Below are 26,344 nucleotides of genomic sequence, written 5' to 3'. Positions count from 1 at the left end.
CTCCAACCCGGGCTCGATCCCCAGCGCCCGATACGGTTCCCCGAGCACCGCCAGGAGAGATTCCTGAGTGCAGAGCCCGGAGTGACCCCTGAGCATCGCCGGGTGTGGCCCCCAAATTAACCAACCAAAAGACAGAACCAAAGTCACGTGGGTCAGCTGGGGGGAGTGGGCGGAGTTCCTGTTTATGAGCAGGGGGTCAGATATTGCTGGGTTCTGGGGTGGGGGGGGGAGAGGCTGGGAACCTGATCCGGATCAGGAGCCTCTGATTCGAACCCTCTCGGCCCTGAAGTCACTGCTCAGTCCCAGGACCCCTGATGTGGGTCCCCCCCAAGTCTCCAAACCCTCTCCCAAAGGCACAGACCCCGGCAGGAGCACCTTTCCGCACCTAATTTCCTTTGGTTTGGTTTTAGTTTGGTTTTGGGGTCACCCCCGGCGATGCTCGGGGCTACGCTAGGCTCTGAGCTTCAGGGTTTACTCCCGGTGGGGCTGGGGAACCCTAGGGAGCCGGAAATGGAACCCAGAACTCGCTCCCGTGCCCCGGCCTGTGCTCGGCCCACCATCTCTCCAGCTCCTCTCTTTACTTCCAACCACCCGCTTCCCTCCCTCCCTCCTCTGAAAGTGTCCCGGGCCCTTGCCTCGATCCCCCAGCCCCCCAGTTCCCCAGTGAAACCGAATCCCAGCACGCAGGTAGCGGGAGGTAGGATTTGGGCAGTGGTTAGGTCACCGGGGAGGAGCCGTGAATGAAATCTCATCAGGAGGCCTGGGGGCTCCTGGGGACACAGCACAGGAGCCCCACAAAGAGGCGAGAAGCAGCTACTCAGCAGATGCCCAGGCGCTGGGCACCTCTGTCCTGGCCCCCGAGAAGTCAGTGGTGGTGCTCAGACGCCCAGAGTTGATGGTAGTTTGGTTCTCGTAGCCCACAGACACTGCCACGTCTCCCGGGGTTCCCAGGGTGTCACCCGTCCCTGAGCCCCTCGGGACACTTCCCACTGCAGATGGGGAGAGCCTGAGTTCAGCAGGATTCCTGCTTCCTCACAGTTTTCCCTCAAACCTCCTTCTTGAAGCCGGAGTGATAGGACTGCAGGGAGGGCGTTTGCCTTGCACGCGGCTGACCCGGGTTCAATCCCCGGCATCCCATAGGGTCCCCCAAGCACCTCCAGGAGTCATTCCTGAGTGCAGGGCCAGGAGTAACCCCTGAGCATCGCTGGGTGTGACAAAAAAAAAAAACAAAACAACCAATCAAACCTCCTTCTCCGGCACTCATCAGCGTCCGGCCCTCCTGGCCTGAGCTTCCCCGAGCACTGGGAACTTCATCCTGGCCCTGAGCGTTGCACTTGCTTGTCCCACAACCTGGGGCCCCCAGGTTCCGGCAGCACGGCCTCCTTGTCCTTATCCAGGGCTCAGGTTGAACATCACCACCTCTCAGAAGCCCTCCCTGAATGAACACACTGCCCAATTACAACCATCCCCCTACGACACCGTCATTCTCTGTCCCATCGGCCTATTTTGTTGTCTCCCTATCAGCATTTTATTCTTTAAATTCATTTATTTAGTGTTTTTGAGCCACGCCCTCCGGTGCTCAGGGCTTCCTTCTGGCTCTGTGCTCAGGCATCACTCCTGGGACAGGATCGGGGGACCAGATCGGGTGCCAAGGATGGGCCCTGGGTCAGCCGCGTGCGTGGCAGACGCCCTGCCCACTGGCCCCGTGTCTCAGCGTTTAGAAAGCCCCTTTGAGGTTCCCTCAAAGCTCGTGACTTCCATGGCAGCCTGATGCAATAGTTCCTCTCCACAGCGCCCTGCAGCTGGGCGAAAAGCACTGATGACCAACACAGGCAGGAAGGAGGGACCCCGGACCCGGTGTGGACCCCTAGTGTGGGCCCAGGACCCACGCTGGCCAGGGCCAGGGCCGACGCAGGCTGGCGGCTGGGTCAGTCCCAGCTCTGCGTGCGAGCCCACGAGAGATGGGGGTCCCAGCAAGCATCCGCCCCTCGGTGAAGCCCCCCCAAGCCTCACTGCTGTGCAGAGACGCTCAAAGCGTCCCCTGTGGTGAACTTGGCATTGAGGCCAGGCTGCGACAGAGGACCAGGTCAGCGCCACGCCCGAGTTTTGCTCGAGTCGGGCCTTTGCACGTGCACCAAGGGACACTCTGCCTTGCCGAGCGTCCACAGGCTGGTCAGCAGACCGGACAGACGGCATTGACCTCCCGGGGCTGCCGGCACAATGCCCCATTCGGGGGTCTCTCCCCCTCCCCGCTTCCTGGTTTCCTAACTTCCTGCCTGCGGAGGGTCCGTGTCTGAGAGCGAAAGGGGGCCAGGCAGCGCCGCGGGGAGAGTTTTCTCGAGGTTCTTCTCCGAGTGGTTTCACACCCTGAAATCAGAAACCAGAGCCAGTCCCAAAGTCTTTGGGACGTGCCCAGCCCAAGCGTCTCTCTGCCTGCGAGGGAGCGGGGGGAACTGAGGCCAAGCTCTCTGGCCTCGGATCAGCGTGGGCAACACGGGCCCCCCTGGGACAGGGCGCGCTCCGGACTCAGCCCCCTCAAGTTTGCGAAAAACAAGATCAGGTTGCCAGCGCCAGAAGTGAGTGCTGAAAGGAGGTAAAGGGAGACTCGTGATAACCTTTCAGTACGTGTACTGCAAACTACAATGCCCAAGACGGGGGGGGGAGGGGGGGGGGGGAGACAGACAGACACAGAGACAGAGACAGACAGAGACAGAGAGGCACAGAGACAGAGAAAGAGAGAGAGCGAAACAGAGAGACAGACAGAGAGACACAGAGAGACACAGAGAGAGTCAGAGACAGAGAGACAGAGACAGAGAGACAGAGACAGAGAGACAGAGACAGACACAGAGGGAGACAGAGACAGAGACACAGGGAGAGTCAGAGACAGAGAGAGACAGAGACAGAGAAAGAGAGAGAGAAACAGAGACAGAGACAGAGAGACACAGAGAGTCAGAGACAGAGACACAGAGACAGAGACACAGAGACAGAGAAAGAGAGAGAGAAACAGAGACAGAGACAGAGAGACACAGAGAGTCAGAGACAGAGACACAGAGACAGAGACACAGAGACAGAGAAAGAGACAGAGAAAGAGAGAGACAGAAACAGAGAGACAGAGACAGAGAGACAGAGACAGAGAGAGACAGAGATAGAGAGAGACACAGAGACAGAGAGAGACAGAGACAGAGAGAAAGAGAAACAGAGACAGAGAGAGACAGAGACAGAGAGAGAGACACAGAGTCAGAGACAGAGAGAGAGAGAGTCAGAGACAGAGAGAGAGAGAGAGAGAGGTGCCGGCCATAGAGGCCGACTGGGGAGGCGGTGGCAGGAGGCGCTGGGGACACTGGTGCTGTGACATGTGCACTGGTGAAGGGGCTGGGTGTTGGAACTTTGTGTGACCAAAACCCAATCATGAACAACTTTGCAACTGTGTATCTTACAGTCATCCCGTTGCTCATCGATTTGTTCGAGCGGGCACCAGTAACGTCTCTCATTGAGAGACTTATTGTTACTGCTTTTGGCATGTCCAATACGCACGGGTAGCTTGCCAGGCTCTGCCGTGCGAGGTATCTTACAGTAATTCTATTTATTTTTTTAGAGAAGATTAGATTGCCAGGGCTGGAAGGCACAGCAGGTAGGGCACTTGCCTTGCACACACCCTGGTTTGATCCCTGGCTACACACGGGAATCCAGGCAATTCCAGGAGTGATCCCTGAGTACAGAGCCAGGAGTAGCCCCTAACACCACCACACCCCCCAGAATAAAAGCATCCAAACAAATTAACAAACAAAAACCCAAAACCAACCCACAGCAAGACGAGATTGCCAGGCTGAGCTGTTCTTGGAGCCTCCGGAGGAAGATTCCTTGTGTGAGGACAAATGTTATGTTTGGGCCCGTGTGAGCTGTCCCTCAGAGACCCAAGGGCTGAGCAAGAGCTCTGGCCATAAATCTGGTCTTGCTTAAGCAAGGCGTGTAGACCCAGGCCGGGCAGAGAGCTGATGTCCAGAACCCTGCTCACAGCCACCCCGGCCGCAGGCCCGTAGCCCGGCTTTTCCTTCGGGCCCATTCAGTTTGGCAGAGGGTACAAACAAGAAGAAAAAGGGGGGGCTGGAGAGACAGCACAGAGGGTAGGGCATTTGCCTTGCACACGGCAGACCTGGGTTCGATTCCCAGCATCCCATGAGTGATTCCTGAGTGTAGAGCCAGGAGTGATTCCTGAGTGTAGAGCCAGGAGTGATTCCTGAGTATAGAGCCAGGAGTTAACCCCTGTGCATCGCCGAGTGTGACACAAAAAGCAATAAAGGAAAAAAAGAAAAAGGGAAGAAAACGAATTCTTCCTGGGACTCTCAAATACTGGTGAAATGTTACAAATGTTAGAAATGTTACAAAGTTCAGGGGCTGGAGCCATACTACAGTGGGGAGAGTGTTTGTCTTGCATGCAGCTGACCCAGGTTCGATCCCCAGCATCCCATATGGTCGCCGGAGCAACGCGAGGAGTAATTCCTGAGTACAGAACCAGGAGTAAGCCCTGAGCATTGCTGGGTGTGACCCAAAAAGCCAAAAAAAAAAAAAAAAGGTTACAAAGTTCTCTCCGTGGCCCTAGAGTACCTCCTGCTCTCTGCCCAGGTGGCATCTGGCACCTGTGCAGAATGATGGCTCCATGGCAGGGGGGTGGACTGTCCACTCTCTGCCTGGGAGACAAGAGATGATGAAAACTTGCCTTGTGCTCCAGCTCGGGCAGAGCTGCAGGCGGTCACGCGGAATGTCAGGAGGAAAATGACAAATGCCGGGTGATCTCACTCATACGTGGGATATAAACAACAGAGCAGTGGAACAGTGTCCAGTGCAAACGAACCCTGAGACTGACCATGCAATTGAGGTTGTGATGGGCTAGGGAAGGGGTTGAAAGGGCCAAGTGGACAGTAATGAAGAGATCTTAACTCTGTGAGTGGGGTGGTTCTATGGAAGCAGGATAAGCCACAAGCGTAGAAGCATTGATAAGTTCATACACCAACGAGCGCTTGCCGTGTGTGTGTGTGTGTGTGTGTGTGTGTGTGTGGCTCACCCAGGTTCCATATCTAGCATTCCATGTGGTCCCTGAGCCCGCCAGGAGTGATCCCTGAGCACAGAACCAGGTGTAACCCCTGGACCGATTGCCAGATATGATCCAAAATGAAAATAAACAAACAAACAAAAAAGAATTTCTCAAAAGAAAGAGTCCAGCATCCATTGAATAAGGCGCTTGCCTTGAGTGTGACTGACCCAGGTTCTGTCTCCGGCATCCCATATGGTCCCTGAGCCCGCCAGGGGTGCTCCCTGAAAAACAGAGCCAGGACTGACCCCACACCCCCACAGGGTGTGGCCCCCAACCCAACCAACCAAACGAAAAACCCAAAGAAACCCCCAAATCCCCAATGCTGCCTCAATTTTATAAATGCAAATGAGAACACACACACACACACACACACACACACACACACACACACCAATACAAAGCTTTCCTCTTTACTTAAATCCCCGGTAGTGACATCATGCAGAAAGCGACACGTTACTGCACCCAGGAGAGCATCGCTGATCCGTCCACAGGTCACGTGGCTTCCCTTCCAGGCCCTGCCTGTGGGTTCAAGGCAAACATGGAGTGTCTGTGATGACCCAGGCTCGGGGCTCGGGCTCTGCCCGTGGGTGCCGTCGCCAGAGCCTGGGGACCACACGGTCCCCGAGCACTGCCGAGAACGGCGGAGTCCCCAGGTGAAAGGAAAGCAGTGATCTGGGCATCGTGCCAGGGGGTGCGCGTGTGTGCCGTCACCGTTGCCTTGAGGCAGGCTGTGCCGTGCTTGGGGGCACTACGTGGGGGGGGTGGGGGTCAGTGTCCCCTCTGGGGCAAGGTGGACCTACCGGACGCCGCCAGGAGCTTGTCCAAATGCAGCGTCTGACTCGGGAGGGGCTTTACCCCGCCTCGGGCCTAGAAGGCGCTCGGTGGAGAGGGACAGGCCAGCCCGGGGCACGCGGGCATCGGACTCAGGGGCTGAGCCCTGCCATCCCCCCGACTGGCCGGGTTCTGTGTCATCCTGTGCCTCCCTCCTTCCGTTTGCTTCACTTCCATTCCCATCCCACAGGGCTGCTGTGAAGCTTAAACTCAAACCTAGAGCGTCCGGGTGAGGTCCTGGGTTTCATCCCTGGCACGGACTAAATCAATACGCGGGGCACAGCCTACATGGCATGGTGAGTGCTCACCAAGGGTGAGGTTTTATGATTATTGCTCGTGTTATATTTGATTGCTCTTTGATGCCGTATTCTCCTTGAAATAAGATCCTTCGGGTTTTCCCACTGGATATGTGCCCTCCCCCCCCAAAGAGAAGTCGCCATCAAGAGGCCAGAGAGACGTACAGTGGGTCGGGCACTTGCCCTGCAGCAGCAGACCCAGGTTCAGTCCCTGGTACCACATCTGGCCCACCCAGCCCCGCCAGGAGTGATCCATGAGCACAGAGTAAGTCCTGAGCACTGTTGGGTGTGTTCCCCAAGCAACCATGTCAGCGTCGTGGGCCAGAGAGTTAGTACAGGACCTAGGTGTGTGGTTAGTATGTGGCCAATCTTGGGTCAATCCCTCACACCGCCTGGTCCTCCAAGCTCTGCTGGGAGGGACCCTCAGGACAGAGCCGGGAGGAGCCCCAAGAACTTCTATCTGCAGCCCCCCAAAAAGGAAAAAATATTCTTCATTTAAAAGCAATTAATTTATGGGGCCGGAGCAATAGCACAGCGGGGAGGGCATTTGCCTTGTGCGCGGCTGACCCAGGTTCGATTCCCAGCATCCCATATGGTCCCCCGGGCACTGCCAGGAGCAATTCCTGATTGCAGAGCCAGGAGTAACCCCTGAGCATCGCTGGGTGTGACCCAAAAAACAAAAAACCAAAAAACAAAAAAATAAAAGCAATTAATTTGTATTAACAACACAGGGGGCTGGAGCGACAGCGCAGTGGGGAGGGCGTTTGCCTTGCACACAGCCAACCTGGGTTCGAATCCCAGCATCCCATAGGGTCCCCTGAGCACCGCCAGGAGTAATTCCTGAGTGCAGAGCCAGGAGGAACTCCTGTGTATTGCCAGCTGTGACCCAAAAATAAAAATAAATTTAAAAACACCATGATTTACAAAGTTGTTCATTATGCAGTTGTTGCATTTAGTGTGTAGTTGTTGCATTTAGTGTGTAGTTGTTGCATTTAGTGTTGTGATACCACAGTGTGACCTTCCCTCCACCAATATCCCAGTTTCCCTCCCAGTCCCCAGCTGCCCCCTCTGGCAGGTAACAAATTTACTTAATACTGCTTCTCCCAATAAAACTTTAAGAACTGCCAAACAGAATGATCAGAAAATAAATCAGCAAGAGCCAATTTGTGATTATTATATGATTTGACCTATGTAAATAAGAAAATTAAAACCATTTGATACAATCTAGGGGCTGGAGCGATAGTATAGCCGGGGAGGGCATTTGCCTTGTATGTGGGGGGCCTGGGTTCGATCCCCAGCATCCCATATGGTCCCCTGAGCACTGCCAGGAGTAATTCCTGAGTGCAGAGCCAGAAGTAAGCCCTGAGGGGCTGGAGCGATAGCACAGCGGGTAGGGCATTTGCCTTGCACGAGGCCAACCCCGGTTCGATTCCCAGCATCCCATATGTCCCCTGAGCACCGCCAGGGGTAATTCCTGAGTGCAGAGCCAGGAGTAACCCCTGTGCATCGCCGGGTGTGACCCAAAAAGAAAAAAAAAAAACCAAAAATAAATAAATAAAATAAAACAAAACCATTTAACACAATCTAATAAAATGCCTATTCTCATTTACATATGTACTTTTCCAACTCTGGAACTAAAGTATATAACATTAACTTTTCATTTCTACTTGGATCTCGTTACGGTAATAATCACGTCGCACCAAGACATTGTCCTGAGACAGGCCAGTGCCCGCCGAGGAGAACACAGGTCTGTGTGCCCCGTGGGCATCGCGAGCTGGTCAGTGCCCGCTCATCGCCCCTGGACAGTCTGATCACGGGGCATCCGGGAGACCACACGGGGCAGGATGGAACTGACCTCACGAAACTCACCCACGGGAGCCCTAAGTCCTAGGGCCAGGCCGGGTGCTGGTCTTGCTCAGCCAGCCACAGCCGCATCGGCTCTCCGGCCCGGTGCCAACCCCCCTCACCAGGCAGCCAAGCCTGACATCCGTGAGCTGCCACCTCTCTCCTCCCTTCCTTTCTTTTCCTTCTTCCTTCCTTCCTTTCTTTCCTTCCTTCCTTCCTTCCTTCCTTCCTTCCTTCCTTCCTTCCTTCCTTTCTTTCTTTCTTTTTTTTCTTTTTGGGTCATACCCAGCAATGCTCAGGGGTCACTCCTGGCTCTGCACTCAGGAATTACCCCTGGCCGTGCTCAGGGGACCATATGAGATGCTGGGAATCGAACCCGGGTCGGCCACGTGCAAGGCAAACACCCTACCCGCTGTGCTATCACTCCAGCCCCTCTTTCTTTCTTTTTTTCTTTTTCTTTCTTTCTTTCTTTCTTTCTTTCTTTCTTTCTTTCTTTCTTTCTTTCTTTCTTTCTTTCTTTCTTTCTTTCTTTCTTTCTTTCTTTCTTTCTTTCTTTCTTTCTTTCTTTCTTTCTTTTTGCATCATACCTGGCGATGCTCAGGGTTTACTCCTGGCTCTGCACTCAGGAATTACTCCTGGCAGTGCTCAGGGGACCCTATGGGATGCCAGGGATTGAACCCAGGTTGGCGCATGCCAGGCAAACGCCCTCCCCCTGTGCTATTGCTCCAGCCCTCCCCCTCCGTCTCTGACTGCTGGCCCCCGCTGGACTTGAGAGATCCTCAGCACACACAACTTCAAGGACACGGACTGTGCCGTTTCCACAGGATAGCAGGAAGAGAGGGTCTAGCCTCCGTCTGCGAGGTGAGCTCTGAAGGCGAGAGGGGCCTCAGGTACTGGTGGGGGCCAGAGGCCAGAGGGGGAGCAAGGACAGTAAAACTGCTGGGTGAGGACGCAGGCCCACGGCGAGGAGACGAGCCAGAGGGAAGGCGGGTGTTTGTGCGAGGATAGCACAGAGGAAGGGATGGAAACTCACCATGGCTGCCGCGTGCTCCCTGGGGGCAGAGACGGTCCTCTGAGCTTCTGCTGGCATCCTGCACTTTCTTTTTCCTTTTATTTATTGGTGTGAGTGTGCTTGAGCGCACGTGTGTGTGTGTGTGTGTGTGTGTGTATGTGTGTGTGTGGGGGGCGGGTAGGGCCACACTTGGCAGAGCTCAGAACTTTCTCCTGGCTCTGCGCTCAGGGATCATTCCTGGCAGTACTTCGGGGACCCTCTGGGGTGCCCGGGATCAGACCCTGGTCAGCTGTTTGCATGGTAAGCACCGTGTCCACTGTACTATCTCACTGGTCCCTCCTTTTAATATTTTTTTTCTTTTTGGGTCACACCCAGCGACACTCAGGGGTTACTCCTGGCGGTGCTTGGGGGACCATATGGGATGCCGGGGATTGAACCCAGGTCGGCCGCGTGCAAGGCAAACGCCCTACCCTCTGTGCTATCGCTCCAGCTCCTCCTTTTAATTTTTAACGTTTTAATGTTTGCTTGTTGGGCCATTCCCACTGTGCTCAGGGCTGGCTCTGTGCTCAGCAGTCACCCCTGCCGGGCTCGGAAGCCCATATGTGGTGCCGGGAATCAAATCCTGGCCAGCCGTGTGCAAGGCAAATGTCCTACCCCCTGTACCATTGCTCCAACCCTAAATTTTAATGTTTTAATATTAAACATTTTTGAACACACTTGAGTATACAGAACAGAACACACACGCACACTCACACATCCACACTCATCAGCTGCCTTCAACCACGTTGCGACCTGGGGCCAGTCCTATTACAGAAGACTCAGAAGTAGAGAGGACTCAAACTTTACTCTCATCCTTTGATTATTTTCATTGTGCATCTTTTTTTTTTTAAGAAGAAGAGACTATTTATTTATTTTTTTTCTTTTCGGGTCACATCCCGCTATGCACAGGGGTTACTCCTGGCTCTGCACTCAGGAATTACTCCTGGCGGTGCTCAGGGGACCCTACAGGATGCTGGGAATCGAACCCGGATTGGCCGAGTGCAAGGCAAATGCCCTCCCCGCTGTGCTACTGCTCCAACCCCTCATTGTGCATCTTAAATATTACATTTTGGTTGCATTTTAAAAATACTTGCCTTGGGGCTGGAGATATAGGACAGCGGGGAGGGCGTTTGCCTTGCACACAGCCAACTCAGGTTCGATCCTCAGCATCCCATATGGTCCCCCAAGCACCACCAGGAGTAATTCCTCAGTGTAGAGCAGGGATTAGGCCCAAACCATCCCCCCAACAAATAAATACTTGCCTCGACGTTTTCTCATCAGCAGTCTGCGTTCAGTCAACTTTTGCTCTTGTTAGAAACTTGCCCAATATTTTTTTTTGTATTACTGCATCTCTACCTTTAATTCTTTTTTATTTTTTATTTTTTGCTTTTTGGGTCACACCCGATTATGCACAGGGGTCACTCCTGGCTCTGCACTCAGGAATTACCCCTGGAAGTGCTCAGGGGACCCTATGGGATGCTGGGAATCGAACCTGGGTCGGATGCGTGCAAGGCAAATGCCCTACCTGCTGTGCTATCGCTCCAGCCCCTCTACCTTTAATTCTGATAAATTATACAACATCAAATCTACCAATTTCAGATTTTATTAGGCATTATATTGTTTGTTTGTGGCCACACCTGAGAGTGCTCAGGGCTGACTCCTGGTCCTGTGCTCAGGGCTCACCCTTGGCAGTGCTAGAGAGACTCTGTGTGGTGCTGGGGGTAGAAGCAAGGTGGGCCGCATACAAACCGAGCCCCCGACCCGTGGACTGTCTCTCTCCCGCCCTTTCTCAGCGCCTTAGGTGTTCAGCTAGGAGGCGCTCTCACTGCTGTCTCTTATTTACGCATGCAACTCTCACTCAGTCTTTTTATTATCATTGGTTTTGGATTTTTGGATCCCGCTTGGTGGCGCACCAGGAGTGTATCTACCTGGGGGACGCAGCCCGGGGCCTCCTGCGTGCAAAGCTCGCCTCCCACCTGCTTGTCCTACCCTTCCGTTTGCCCCATGTATTCCGCACTCTGGGGACCACACACCTTTATGTTGGCCGCAAATAAATGAGCAGTTACTTCACCAGCAAAATGGGTTGATCCGGAATAAACCCAAAAGGCATCCTGTCAACCCCCCACCAAAATAAATAAATAAGTAAATAAATAAGTAAGTAAATAAATAAATAAATAAATAAATAAATATTTAAAGAATGAACATTCATAGCTCAACACGGTGGCACTTGTCCACGGAACAGAGAAACCCCCGCCTATAGATTTCAGGGGGCTCTGGAAAGGAAGAGCCCATTGGTGGAAACTCCAGCAGAGCGGCTTCTCATTGGCTGGTTAGGTTATTCTCATTGGCTGAGCTGGGCCAGAAGGAGCTTCCGGAACCCAGAACTCGGCCCTTCAAAGCAGCCTAGCTGGGGGCGGAGGTGCAGCCATTGCGCAGGCGCGGGAACTCTTCTTTATTTACTTGTTATGTGTGGGGATCACACCCAGGCACCCGCCCGCGTAAAAGTGCTCTACGCTGAGCTACACCCGTTGACATTCATCTCTTTTATTCTCAGACTTCATTTAAATTGGCTTGCTATTTATTTTTTATTTTCATTTTTTTAAATTAAACTATGACTTACAAAGTTACTGAGTTTTAGGTATGTAATATTTCAACATCAGCGATATATAATGCTATATATTATTTTCTACATTTCTTTTCATATCGGGTTTTATTTTTGGGGCATAGCCACTCTTGGAAGTGCTCAGGGGTAACTCCTGGCTCTGCACTCAGGAATTACTCCTGGTGGTGCTCAGGGGACCACATGGTATCCCTGGGATTGAACCCAGGTCTGCGGGACGCAAGGCAAACGCCCTATCCGCTGTACTATGGCTCCGGTTCAACTTTTTTTATATCATCTTATTGCAAGTGTCCGTACCTCAGAAATGCTTTTAATTTTTTTTTTTTTTTTTGCTTTTTGGGTCACACCCGGCAACGCTCAGGGCTGACTCCTGGCTCTGCACTCAGGAATCACTCCTGGCGGTGCTCAGGAGACCATATGGGGTGCTGGGAATCAAACCCGGGTCGGCCGCGTGCAAGGCAAACGCCCTACCCGCTGTACTATCGCTCCAGCCCCGATTTTAATTTTTTTAATATTACAGATGAGACATACTCTATATAATCTTTGGGACTTTTTAAAAAACCAAACATTGTCAAAATTCATCCATATTAATGTGGATCATTCTAAGTCCTGTGCTGAGGCAAATATTCCATTGTCTGACTAGTATGTATGTGACACCTTTGGGTTCCCTGACCTCAATTTGATCCCCTTTTTTCTGAAGTTGTTAACCAACTGCCATATTTCACCCATAATCATTGTTTCCTGTTTTTCTTTTCAGTAATCCAGCACATTAGAAAAAATTTTGCTAGTTATCACTGCATTTGCTTTCTCAGGCGGGCCGTGTCCCTATTCCTCTCTGATGAAGGCGGGCACCTATTTATTCTGATGCCCCACGGGACTGAGAGATGGGGAGCAGGAGGGGATGTGGCTTGCCTTAAGTCCCTGGAATGGTTCTTTTTTTTTTTTCTTTTTGGGTCACACCCAGCGATGCTCAGGGGTTACTCCTGGCTTTGCACTCAGGAATTACTCCTGGCAGTGCTTGGGGGACCATATGGGATGCCGGGGATCGAACCCAGGTCGGCCACGTGCAAGGCAAACGCCCTCCCCGCTGTGCTATCGCTCCAGCCTCTGGAATGGTTCTTTAATTTTTTTTTTCTTTTTGGGTCACACCCGGCGATGCACAGGGGTCACTCCTGGCTCTGAACTCAGGAATCACCCCTGGCGGTGCTCAGGGGACCATATGGGATGCTGGGAATTGAACCCTAGTCTGCTGCGTGCAAGGCAAACACCCTACCCGCTATGCTATCGCTCCAGCCCCTGGAATGGTTCTTTAAAGCAGAGGATCAAATCCCTGACACCTCAAAGTGCACCAGTACTGCCTGGAGTGACCCTCCAGGGCAGAGTGGAAAGTGGTCCCTGAGTCCTATTAGACGGAACCCAGAAAGTAAAACAAAATTTAAAATAATGCCTGCACCCGCCTTCTTGCAAAAAAAAAAAAAAAAGGCCTGAAATCTGCAATGATTGTGTGGTGAAATATGGTATCAACAGACTGAAATAGCCCTTCTTGGAGTAGGGCTGATGTAAAGGGAAGCAGTAAGATTAATCCCTGGATAGGTCGAGGACTGGTCAGTCCCCGAGAAAAGGCCTCTGTCCCCCTGACCTGTCTGCAGGGCGAGTCTCCCTCCAAGCAGCCGTGGGACCTCCACACTGACCCCCGAGTGGAAATCATTCCATAGCACACAAATGGCAAAGTTGTCATAAACATCAAGTGACATAATGAGATGGGGGTCACGGGGTAAAGCCCAGAGTGGGTTCACCAAATGCAGTCCTACTGCCATTGCTAGCGGTCACAACCTTTGCATTCTCCGGTGGGCGTTCTCCTACTCCTCCCTGATGCAGGCCAGTGTCGCTTTATCCTGACGCCCCACGGGACGAGACTGCAGAGAGAAGGGAAGCAAGAGGGGATGTGGCTCGCCCCGAGTCCCTGGAATGGTTCTCCAAAGTAGAGGGTCACCCCTCTCTTTCACAAGTAAGACTTCTTGGTAACAAGCCCCAAGCCCTCAACTGTGGGGTTTTAAGTCCCGAAAAGAGGCGGGGTTTGCATTCAAATCCATGTCTGCCTGAATCCAAAATCCTTTTATTTTATTTTATTTTTTATTTTTTTGCTTTTTGGGTCACACCCAGCAATGCACAGGGGTTATTCCTGGCTCATGCACTCAGGAATCACCCCTGGCAGTGCTCAGGGGACCATATGGGATGCTGGGATTCGAACCCGGGTCGGCCGCGTGCAAGGCAAACGCCCTACCCCGCTGTGCTATCGCTCCAGCCCCAATCCTTTTATTTTATTATTATTATTATTATTTTGCTTTTTGGGTCATACTGGGCTCTGCACTCAGGAATTACTCCTGGTGGTGCTCGGGGGACCATATGGGATGCTGGGGATCAAAACTGGGTTGACCACGTGCAAGGCAAACACCCTCCCCACTGTCCTATCGCCCTGGCTCCTAAAAACCCTTTTATTTTGCCCTGTTGGCTGAAATCTGCCCGAGCACCCCAACCCCTCCCAGTAGCCCCCTCTTTACTATGCCATGGCAGGTGGAAAACTGGTCTGAATCTCCTGCTGAGCTGAAAAAAAAAAAAAAAAAAGGCCTGAGCAGCAGAGTATTGGAAGACAGATGCCTCCAGGTGCCAGCCAGGGGCCCAGTAAACCAAGGGCTAGGTTGCCGGGGTGGACCGGCCACTATGGCCGCCCCATCTGCAGAGGCACTGTGTCCCCCAGGAGAGAGGGCACTCTCAGGGCCCAAGGCACCAGACCCTCTGCTTCTGTCTAAGCGGCTCTTCCTTGGCCTCTATTAGTTTGTTTGGGGCCACACACTGACAGGACCCAGAAGCTACTTCCCGCGGGTGCCTGTGCTGGTGGTGGAGCTTAGTTTGCTGGAGATGGGGGCAGCTTAGCTCGGTGCCAGCTGCTGGTGCCAGGCTAGGCTCACACCCCAGCTCCAGAAGGCAAGACCCACCCTGTCACATTCTGAGCCATCTCCAGCCCCCTCCACCACCACGGCCAGCTCAGCTTTCTGCCAAAGGGAACTATTAATACCCAGGGTGGCGCGGGGGGTGGGGGGGGCGCGGGAACAGGGGGTCCGAGCTGGGGAAGCGGCTGGAAAACCGCAAAGGCCTTTCCTATCCCCCCCATGCCTACTTGCCCCACGCCCAGAGAACCCCCTAGGGGATTGGGTCTCAAATCCCCCCCACCCTACGGGGGGTGGGATCAGCCAGAAGCAAGCAGCGCGAAGCCGCTTCCAGCCAGCGGGAGGAAGTCCAGCGTCGACTATTTATTTTATGAACTTAGCGGCCGGCTATGCTAAGCAAATGTTTTCTTAATCGTGGCAGGGTGAGAAAACAATGGGACCGGCGCGGCCGGGGCTGGGGGAGTCTCGGGCCTCCCTCCCCCGCCCCCCTCAGCCCCCATCTCCAGAGAATGACAGGAAAAAATTAAAGACAGGCCTTTTCTTTCCCGAGTCACATGTCTCCGCGGCTGCTGTAATAAGAACCTGCACCAATTAGAAATGTTTCACCTCGCCCCTCCCCGGCCCGCTCGGGAGCCGTCGGCGCTGCGGACTGCGGAGTTTGCCAAAGGCCGGCGCGCGCGGCTGGGGGGCTCCTGCCGGCTCCTCGCTCCCCGCACCCGGTTTGCGTTTACGAGGACTTCTCCTCCGGCGGGGCGGCCCGGGGGGCGCGCTCGCGCGCGGTGCTCGTGTGCGTGTGTGTGCGCGTGTGAGTTTGAGAGCGCGCGCGCGTGTGTGTGTGCGCGTGTGCGTGTGTTTGTGCGCGTGTGCGTGTGCGTGTGTGCGCGCGTGTGAGCGCGTGCGGCGCGGGAATGGGCAGGAGCCCGGCCGCGTCGGCCAGCTCCGGACTGCAGCGGCCGTGCTGAGCGCCGCGGCCCTGAGCGCTGCCCGCCCGAGCCAGTGCGACCTGTCCCTCCAGGTACATGCGGCCGCGTGGCCCAGCGCGTTGTGTGGGGTCCCCCGGAGGGCCGACCGGCGGCGGGATCGGCGGGGGCGCGGGGGCGCGCGGTGGGCTCGTGGGGCGCGGGGCCGGCGGGGCAGCGCGGGCAGCGCGGGCGGCGCGCACCGGTGCGGGTCTGAAGTCGCGAGCGGCCACGGCGCTGCGGGTCGGTCTGGCTCGAGGGCGCGGGCACGGGGCTGGCGGCATATGGGGGGCTCTGGGGCCGCAGGTCCCGGGAGTGCCGCGTTTGGCGGAACCGTGGCCGCCGGTGTCACCGGGGCTGTACCCCCCGGGGGGGATGCGCGTGGGAGCGTGCCGTGCCCACTTGCCGCAGCACCCGGGCGCGCACGGGAGGGTGGCGGGCTCGTGTGCACGGCAGGAGCGCCCACGGGGCGCACGGGTGTGTGCGGGGTGCCGGGCGCGCCCCGTGCCCACGGACCCCCGGGGTGGGGCTTCGGGCGGCCGCGCCAGGCCCCGCCCCCGCGCTCACCTGGGCCGGCCCCCACCTGGCGGCCGCGGGGGTGGGGCCGGGGCGGGGCCGGGGCGGGCCGGGGCGGGCCGGGGCGGGGCCGCGGGGCCGCGGGGCGCGCGGGCGGCGCCTCATTCCAGGGATTCCTCGCGCTCCCGCGCTCGCGTCCGCCGCCGAGCCGGCCCGGCGCGCGCTGCCCGCGTGTGCCCGCGGCCGTGCGCTGGGGGAGTCGGAGCGGGAGCGCGCCCGGGCTTAGCGCGGCCCCGGACTGCGCCCCCGGAGCGCGCCCCGAGCCGGGGGGTGAGTGCGGAGCCGGGGCTGGCGGGGCGGGCCGGGCTGGACCGGGCGGGCAGGCGGGCGGGCGGGCGCGGGGGAGCCGGGCCGGGCCGGAGCGCTTCCCTTTCGGGGTGCCGGTGCCCCTCGGCGGGACCCCGCGCGCTCCTCGGGCGAGGGGGCCGCGCCGGAACGCGCCGGGTCGGGCCTTTTTGTTCGGCTCCCCGAGACCCCCCGCCCCGTCCCGCAGGGGCGCGCGGACGCGTCGGGGTCTCGGACGGCGCCGCTTGTCACAGGCCGCGTGCGCCGCTGTCGCCGTGACCCCCGGTCGGAGGCGGCCGATGCCGAGGAATCGGTTTCGCTTTGATCGGCGGCGCGGCGGGTTCGCTCGCTCTATTTCCTCCTCTGTTAATAAGAACCAGCAGCCCGTGTTGGGGGGCTGGGGGCGCCGGCTCTCCGGCCGCGGCTGGTCCCTCGCCGTTGGAGGGCTTCGCCCCAGTTGCGTGTCTGTGCTAGACCCAAGCCTGCCGTTACGACAAGGGTCACGTTTGTTTCTTCTGAACTTTGTGTGTGTGTGTGTGTGTGTGTGTGTGTGTGTGTGTGTGCGCGCGCGCGCGTCAGTGTGTGTGTGTGTGTGTGTGCGTGCGTGTGTGTGGGGGCGGGCACACTCGCCAGGCCGTGCCAGGGTCCGTGTGGTGTTCGGGATGGACCCAGGCCTCTGACATGCAAAGCCTGCACCCAGCCCCTTGATTGAGCGCCTCTCCCTCTGCCTCTCTCTTCTCCCTCTCTCTCTCCCTCTCTTTCTCCCCCTCTCTCTCCCTCTCTCTTCTCCCTCTCTCTTCTCCCTCTCTCTTCTCCCTCTCTCCCTCTCTCTCTCCCCCCTCTCTCTCTGTCTCTCTCTCTCTCCCTCCCTCTCTCTCTCTCTCCACCCCCTTCATCCTGCCCTCCTGTGAACTCTCAAAGACAGAAAACAAAAATGCTAATTTCCCTGTTAGTATTTGAAGGTCAGCGTCTGCGGGCCCTATCAGCCTGGCAGACGAACTCCTGGGACTGGAACCCCTTATTGTTTGCTGCTGGCGGGGAGCTGAGCGTGTGGTGCAGGCTGGACCAGAAGGGGGTAACCTGGGGTGAGGGGCCGGCGGGTGCTGAAGGCTGAGCTGGGGGCCAGTGATCTCCCCCGGTGTCCTACTATAAAGTAATGGCTTGGAAGGACTTCTAGGAAGCTTGTCAGCTCCTCAGGACCCAGTCAGAGTGTGTGTGTGTGTGTGTGTGTGTGTGTGTGTGTGTGTGTGTGAGTGTGTGTGTGTGTGTGTGTGTGAAACGATGTAGAACTCCGTTTATTGATCACCCCCGGAGGAGTTCTGCCTCGGATTCTTCACCCTTCAGGGCACCCTGCCTGTGCTTTCCGTTTGCAAATGGGAATGCAAACCAATTTTTATGTTGTCCAAAATACAATATAATTAAGAAGCTGATTTTACTGTAACTAGCCCCAGCCCACATTCCAGAAGTGGTGAATGTTGTCACAAAAATCAGCTCTGGCTTATTTCTGGAGCCTTGAGTTCAAGTCCAGCCCTCTTGCCGACCATATTATTTGTGCCCCCGGGGAAACAGTAAAGTTCCATCTACTTTTGTGTTAAAGTTTCCTCTGCAAGAGGGTAATACTCAAGAATTCCAGGGGAAAGGGGCCTGAGAGATAGGACGGGGGTTTCAGCATTTGCCTTGCAGGTGGCCAGCCCGGGTTTGATCCCAGCACCCATCGTCCTCTCAGTACAGAGCTAGAAGTAACTCCTGAGCACCGCCAGGTGTGGCCCTAAAATCCAGAATCCCCTTCTGGCCCCAAATTACAGGTAATCATGTGCCTTGAAAGGATCTTATTTTATTTTTATTTTTATCTGGGGGCCATATCTGGCGGTGCTCAGGGCTTGCTTCTGGCTCTGTGCTCAGGGATCCCTCCTGGCAAGGCAGGGAACCATACGGGGTGCCAGGGATTGCACCTGGATCGACTGTGTTCTGAGTCAGCACCCCACTTGCTGTCGCATAGCCTGAGAAATATTTTGTATTACTTCGAAAAGTAATCCTTTTTTTGTGAGACGTATTTGTGTTACTCATAAAAGTTTTTGAAGTTTGGAGAATTTCACCAATAGTCTCAAAGTCATTGTCAGTTCTCTGAACTGATTTTTTGGGGTGGTCGTTTGGTTTGGGGGCCCACAGGGATGCTATATGCAGGAGTTCGTTTCTTGGGACCCAGCAAGGCCGGGAGGATGAACCCAGGGTTCAGCGATGGCTCTGACCCCTGAACTGATGTTTAACTGACTTGAAGCTCTTAACACTCCTCACGGGCATAATGGTGAAACTAAACTTTCACTTTCAAACGTTCTGTTTGATAAGAGTCCTGTAATGGGAAATTCCTCTTCACCCCTCATGGACTCAGCCTGGCTATCCAGGGCCTGGCTGTTGCCAAAACAAACCCCCAGGAACATTTTACTTTGTGTCTCTTCCAGGTCTCCCTCCTGGACTATTTTGCTGTTGCAACTTTTAATTTGCCCAAGTAAAGTAACAATTACAAAAGCCCGCCTGGCAACTTCAGAGGTGGCAGGAAAAGAAGAAACAGTTCTAAGTTGGGAGGTAAAAGTCAAGTACTCAGGGAGATGATACTGTAACTAAAATGATGCCCTTTGGGGGTGACTTCTGTTCATGCCAAGTTGCCTGCTTATTGCCGGGGTCACATGCTTTGACACCCAGCGGAAGGAGAATTTTTAAAAAATTTTGGGGTCACACCCGGCCATGCACAGGGGTTACTCGAGGTTCATGAACTCAGGAATTACTCCTGGCGGTGCTTGGGGGACCATATGGGGTGCTTGGGTCGGCCAAGGGCAAGGCAAATGCCCTACCTGCTGTGCTATTGCTTCAGCCCTGGAAGGAGAATGTGTGTGTGTGTGTGTGTGTGTGTGTGTGTGTGTGTGTATGTGTGTGTGTGTGTAACTTCTGTGATCTGTTTGACTGAGGCCCATTTGTGATCCCTGAAGGAGCCCCTCTGGTTAATGGGTTTGAGAGTGACCAGTTCCGCTCCTCTGTTTGTACCCGTGCATCCATCTACAAACTCAAGACCTCGAATAGCCGCGCCTTTGAAATCCGGCCGCTGAGTCTCCGTCTTGGAGAAGGAAGGCGTGCATGGGGGCTGCCGAGACCTGAGCATTTATCTCTGCCTCTCTTTCCTCTCTGTTTCTTTGGGCCACACACAGCAGTGTTTCACTCCTGCCTCTGCACTCAGGGATCACCCCCGGCAGGCTTGGGGAGATACGAGATGCCAGGGATCAAACCTGGGCCGACCACGTGCCAGGCAAGCGCCCTCCCTGCCGGGCCCTCGCTCTGGACCCTGAGCGTTTCTCTGTCCTTGGGAGCATTCTCGGGGTGATCGCGCCTTTGCAGAGGAAGAAAGTCTCACGGGGTAGGATGGCCTCACTGTGTCCCCCCCTTGAGGTCTGCTAGCTGCGTCTCGGGGCTGCGTTATTCGTGGGGTTCGTATTTGTGACGTCGTCAGTGGCTGAAATTTACTATTAGTCGGTCTTTGTGAATTTGCCCGCTTCTGGGAATTTCCTTGTGCCCCTCCCTCTCCCCCCTCCCCCCCAAGCCATCCTCCTGTCTCTGTTGCACTCGTGCCCATGGATGGGCGAGCCATTGGCATCTTCAAACACGTGCCGCCCGTTCCCAGTCACCGCTCACCGCGCGCCTCTTGCGTTGCCAGCAAGCGTGTTTGCACCGTCCACGGAGTGCCGTGTTTTCCTCAGTGCTTCTGTTGTTGCCGAAGTGTGGTCCAGTGGTCCAGGGCAGAAAGGTGGGATGTCCCTTGAAGAGAAAATGGGCCTTTTGGATAAGCTTTGCTCGGTGTTATAGAATCAAGGACATAATTTATTATTATTATTTCTTCTTTTTTTGGGTCACACCTGGCGATGCACAGGGGTCACTCCTGGCTCATGCACTCAGGAATTACCCCTGGCAGTGCTCGGGGGACCCACTGGGATGCTGGGAATCAAACCCGGGTTGGCTGCGTGCAAGGCAAACGCCCTCTCCGCTGTGCTATTGCTCCAGCCCCTCAAGGACATAATTTAAAAAGCTGCCTCCGTTGTTTTAAATTTAAGCTTGTTTGTGTGTGTGTGTGCGTGTGTGTGTGTGTGTGTGTTATATGTTCTGGGGCCTCAGCTGGTGGGGTTCAGGGTTACCCCTGGCTCTGCACCCAGGTTTCACTCCTAGCAGGGTCAGAGGACCACAGGGGGTGTGAAAGACCAGATTCTGGTTGGCTGTGTGCAAGGCTATCTCCCCACTGTATTATCATTCTAGCCCCTATTTTATTATTATTATTATTATTATTATTATTATTATTATTATCATTTTTGCATAGTTCTGGGGGCGGTGCAGCTGCCCCACGGGGCTGGGGGTCAGACTCAAGGCTCTCACCTACAAAGCACGTTCTCCCGCTCTCTGAGCTGTCTCCCAGGTCCCGGGGAAGATGCCTTTAAATAGCCTTGCTCAGAAAGCAAGACTGTGGGTGGACCAGGGGATGAGACTTTGGGCAGAGATTCGCCCTGCCTCAGTGCCCAGGGCCCCTGCACGGAGCAGGAGCACCACACACAGTGGGGGGCCTGTCTGCAAGTTCTTCCCGGGAGCTGGGGGGAGGGGGCTGTGGATAGCCAAGTCGAAATGTCGGTTTAGTAGCCGAGTTGACATCGAGGAAAGTGCGTGGCCAGAGAGATGTACTAGGGGAAGGTACTTGCCTTGCATGCATTTGACCCGGTTTTGATCCCTGGCACTGTACCCCCAGAGTGGTAGCACCCAGCACTGCCAGGGTGGCCCCAGAACCGACACGAAAAGAGAAAAGAAATTTAGTAAGATGGAAAGTCAGATGCAGGTATTGTCCCTTGGGCCCTGTGGTGGCTTCGTGTCTCGTTCACGGGGTTCGGCGGCCCCTGAGACATTACGGCATCTCAGTACTTGCAGGTGGAAAGTTCGAAATCTCCGAGTCAAAGAAAGGATGAGAACAACCATTTCCAGGGCCAATTAAAAATGTAAGAGCGGGGGCCCGAGAGGTAGCACAGTGGGTAGGGCTCTTGCCTGGCACGTGGCCAACCTGGGTTCCATCCTCAACATCCCTTGTGGTCCCCTAAGCACCAGTTGGAGCGATTCCCGAGTGCAGAGCCAGGAGAAAGCCCTGCGCATCGCTGGGTGTGGCTCCCAAACAAACAAAAACAAAAGCAAAAATTCCCTAACGCACTGCAAGAGTTTCTCCCGTGGGCCGGCCCCAGATAAGCCACGGAGAAACTCTTGACAGTTTGCACGAGCGGGACCCGGGAGGTGGCTCAAAGGGCTTAGGTGGCTCAAATGCTTTGCTTGCAGGAGACCCGAGTTCCACCTCTGGCACTGCATGGTCCTCTGAGCTAGGTGGGCACATCACTCAGTCTCAGCTGGGCACAGCCCCCGAGCACCACCAGGCAAGACCCCCACACGGAGCAAAACTAAATTAGAGAGTGAGTCCTCACCGTTCACCAAGCAGCTTCGCAGGGTTTCTTTTCTTCTTCTTCTTTTTAATGCATTGACTTTATTATTTATTTATTCTGCTTTTTTGGGTCTCACTGGGTGATGCTCAGGGGTTCCTCTTGGCTCTGCACTCAGGAATTACTCCTTGGGGGACCCTATGGGATGCCGGGGATTGAACTCGGGCTGAATGCGTGCAAGGCAAACGCCCTCCCCGCTGTGCTATCGCTCCAGCCCCTTTTCTTTTTTTTTTTTTTTTTTTTTTTTTTTATTGAATCACCAAGTGGAGGGTTACAAAGTTCTCAGGATTATGTCAGTTATACAATATTCAAACACCCCTCCCTTCACCAGTGCCCATCTTCCATCCCCAACCCCCCCAGTATATCTGCCGCCCCCTCCCACCTCCCTAGTCCCCACCCTTGTACGTGATAAGTTTCACTTCATTTGCGCTTATCTCTATTACATTCCATGTTTCAACACACAACTCACTACCGTTGCTGGGGTTTCCCCCAAAAAAGAAAAAGACAGTCCTATTGCCAATGAGGCATTTGATAATTCTCCATTACTAAGCATATAGAGATATTAAGTCCTGCTGTTTGTTACCTAACTTTTCTTTTTCCCCCTTGCCCCGCGCCACCGAGTTCACGCCTGTTTAGTAATCGCCACGCTGTCTGACAAAGGGAAAAAAACCGAAGAGGATGGTTATTTCCCGTCATCAGCCGGCGTGGGGCTCTGGCTTAGTTGATAGTCTAGTAGAGTATCTGGAAGCAGTTTCTGGAACCAAAGCTCTTGCTCCAGCCCCTTTTCTTGAAAGCCTCAGTAGATCCACATTCGCCAGCACGGAAGCTGGTGTTGGAGCCAGAAATCCCGAGGGCTTGAACCCACCGGCTCGGAAGCCCCCACCCGCCACCCCTTATGGGTGCAGTTGCAGTGTCGCCGTGCCTGCGTCTGCAGGGGACATGAGGGGTGGGGGGAGCTTCTGTGTGCCCCCCGGAGAGGGCTGGCTTGTCTCCCTTCACTGCCTCGGAAAGTCCCAGGCGTCAGGAGGAAGGCGCGGAGAGCGGCGGGCCTTGCTGGCGGGCGGGGCTGTCAGCTCTCATCCCCAGGTGAGCAGCTGCCTTTCCCAGGGCAGTTCGTGGAAAGTTCACTTTCGGGAAGCGAAAAAGAACACAGATGGAGGGGCTGGAGCAATAGCACAGCGGGGAGGGCGTTTGCCTTGCACGCAGCTGACCTGGGTTCGATCCCCAGCATCCCATAGGGTCCCCTGAGCACTGCTAGGAGTAATTCCTGAGTGCAGAGCCAGGAGTGACCCCTGAGCATCGCTGGGTGTGACACAAAAAGTAAAGAAAAAAAAAAAAAAAGAACACGGATGGGTCCGAGATGTCCGAAGGTGAAGCATAGCTCCTGCTTTAGCAGCTGGTTCGCCTCCCGGCACCGCTAGGCGGGGCCCCTCCCCCTCCCCCACCCCCCTCTTGGCCCCCCGTCCCCCCCAGGAAGCATGGCATGCTGAGTTAGGGGCTTGGGCTCTTAGTTCCTTCAGGAAGTGGCTCGTGTCCTCCCGGCACCTGCTTTCCCACCCAAACAATCCCCGCAGCCGGTGCAAGGAGCCCACGAAGTCGTGTTGACGAGGGTCTGGGAGACGTTTCCGTCGGTGCCAGGAGTTGGTGGTGGTAGAAGTTGTCACTCCCCGGGCCCCGTGTGTCCGTGGCCGTCTGGTGTTGAACGCTGTGGTCTTCAGCTCCCGGTCCGAGGTGGGGGTCGGTCTGCAGGGGCCGAGAGGCTGAAACCCACTGGCCAGATGCAGCCTGAGTCAGATCTGCCCGTCTGGGGTGGGCAGGACAGGGGCCGGTGCGCAGGCGTGGAGGGGGGCCTCGGGGAGACCCTGTCACCGTCACCCTCTCTCTAGGTCAAGGGGGGGTGGGGAGAGCCTGGCTGGGACGAGGAGAGGAGAGGGGGCTCGTCGCGGAGGGAGTGGGCGAGGGCTGAGGTGGGAATTGCTCGCCCCCCAACCTGTGTTTCTGATCCTGCCGCCCCGCCATCACGCCCACCTGCCTTCCCAGAAGGAAGTGAGGACTGCCCGGAGGGGGAGGGATTTTTAGCCCAAAGAACAGAGGGGGATGGTCTGGGGCCCGTGCAACCCAGGACGGGGAGGAAGCAGCCCAGGGCTGCCCCTCGGAACTGTGGGGAGGGCGTGAAGGAAGAAAAAAAGGGCGCTTGCCTTGTACGAGGCCAGCCTGGGTTCGATCCCCGGCACCCCACAGGGGTGAGCACAGGTGGTGTGGCCCCCTGGATGCCTGCTTCCCACGAGCCCGTCCACCTTCCCTGCACCGTGGCCATGGCCTCTGGCCCATCCTCCCGGCCCTGTGTGTGGGATGACATGTCGTCTGCCAAGTGTTCCTCTAAGTTCCTGGGGCCCCCACACCCTCCTGAAGGCTCATCCTCTTGTGGGCTGGGCCTCGAGGTGGTCCTGAGCGGGGAGGGGGACAGAGCAGCGGCCCACTCAGCAAGTGGGCAGGCCTCGGGTGGGTGGGCGTTCCTGCCAGAACGCCTTCCAGATGGTCTGTCTTGTTCTGGAGGTTTTTTTTTTTTCCCTCTTTGGGTCACACCCGGCGATGCTCAGGGTTCTTCCTGGCTCTGCACACAGGAATTACTCCTGGTGGTGGTGGTGCTCGGGGGGCCAAACGGGATGCTGGGAATCGAACCCGGGTCATCCGCGTGCAAGACACATGCCCTCCCCGCTGTGCTATTGCTCTGGCCCGGGCCCCCTGATTTGGAATCACGTCTCCTCTCGGCCTGACTGCGGCCCCTGCTCCTGTTCCCCTCCAGTCCCTGGCTTTCCTCCCTCCCCCATCCCCGAGTTCACAAAACTTACTTAGAACTCCCCAGGGCAGGAGAGGGAGTCCAGCAGGGAGGGCGTTTGCCTTGCATGCCGCTGACCCAGGTTCAATCCCTGCCACCACCTGTGGTCCCTCGAGCCTGCCAGGGGTGACCTCTGAGCACAGAGCTAGGAGTAAACCCAGAGCATCACCCAAAACCCCGAAACCAAACCCGAAGAAGAAGAAGGAGGAGGAGGAGGAGGAGGAGGAGGAGGAGGAGGAGGAGGAGGAGGAGGAGAAGGAGGAGGAGGAGGAGGAGGAGGAGGAGGAGGAGGAGGAGAAGGAGGAGGAGGAGGAAGGGGAAGGGGAAGGGGAAAGGGAAGGGGAAGAAGAAGTCTCCCCAGACTGTTGTCACTGGAGCAGGGTGGGGTGTCGCTGTCTGACAAGTAAAGCCCGCCCGCCACTCTCAGTGCCCCCGAAGGATGGCAAAGCAAAAATGCTGGGAGACTGGGCTTACGTACTGGTCTCCCGTCCCGGCAGGGGGAGGATTAGGGCCTCACCTGGTGACGCTCCCAGCTTGCTCTAGGCTCCGCACTCCAGGATTGCTCCTGGCAGTGCTCGGGGACCACGTGGGATGCTGGGGATTGAACCCGGGCCAGCCACATGTAAGGCAAGTGCCATCCCTGCTGTCCTGTGGCTCCAGCCCCTGACCCACACGCCCGTTTTACAGAGGAGGGGAGGGTCTTCAGGGGTCCAGGTGCTGCCCAGGGTCCCCTAGGCAGGAATGGCCTGAGACCCCATTCACTGTCCTGGACGCCCCCGGCCACTGCGGCCCTGGGCTGACTGGCCTGTGGGTGGCCCTGGTCTCCCCTCCCCCGAAGGCTGAGGCCCTTCCTGCCCCTTCCCCCACCCCGGGCGCACAGGTCTTTCTGGGTCTGCTGGCGTGCGGGTCGGCGCGAGGCCCGGCATTCAGAAGGCTGCTTTATGGCCACGGGCTCCTGCCCTTATTTGCTTTGCTCTTTCGGGCTGCCGGCAGCTCCCGTCTCCCACCTGTGCTACGGCCCCGCCCCCGTCCCCAGCCCACACCTGGTGCCAGCAGCAGTGCCCGGCGACTTCCTCCTGGCCTCCTCCTCCCTCCAACGGCCACTTTCACTATCACCCAATCCTGTCACCTCCTGGGTGGGGCCTCCTGTCACCTGCGGTGGCTCCCGCCAGGGCGGCAGCTCAGGCTTCCCGCCGTGCCCCCCTGGACCCGGCCGCCAGCAGGCTGCCTCGCCTCAGAGCCGGCTTCTCTGCCCGGCGGCACCTCTGCAGGCCCGTGCATGCCGCCCCGACACAGGGTCCTGCCAGGGGGAAGCGCAGACAAGCAGCGAGGGGTGAGTAAGAGCCTGGGGAGAGAAACCCGCAGGGAAGGCTTTGAAGTGGCTTCGGGAGCCGCACCCCTGCCTGCCCTGCCCCCACACCAGCCGCCCGGTAAACACCCATCTGGGCCCGGAATGGTAGTCTTGTGTGTGTGTCTGTGTGTGAATGTGTGTGTA

General features: G+C 56.1%; 1 protein-coding gene across 2 annotated transcripts in view; it reads left to right on the top strand.

Annotated features, from left to right (window-relative positions):
* The first annotated feature begins 15,439 nt into the window (after positions 1-15,439).
* Positions 15,440-26,344, top strand: part of VGLL4 (vestigial like family member 4) — a 98,642-nt gene continuing 87,737 nt past the window's right edge. The window contains exon 1 of one of the 2 annotated variants that reach the window (XM_055136290.1): positions 15,440-15,698. The gene's annotated coding sequence lies outside the window, so the exon portion shown is untranslated. Of the gene's footprint in view, positions 15,699-16,340; positions 16,489-26,344 lie in introns of those variants that run through there. The other variant, XM_055136289.1, reaches the window with a different exon arrangement.

Source organism: Sorex araneus, chromosome 4 (assembly GCF_027595985.1).
Source record: "Sorex araneus isolate mSorAra2 chromosome 4, mSorAra2.pri, whole genome shotgun sequence".
NCBI classification, from domain to species: Eukaryota; Metazoa; Chordata; class Mammalia; order Eulipotyphla; family Soricidae; genus Sorex; species Sorex araneus.
The sequence above is the reverse complement of the archived record's forward strand: the minus strand, read 5'-3'. Positions and strand labels throughout refer to the sequence as shown.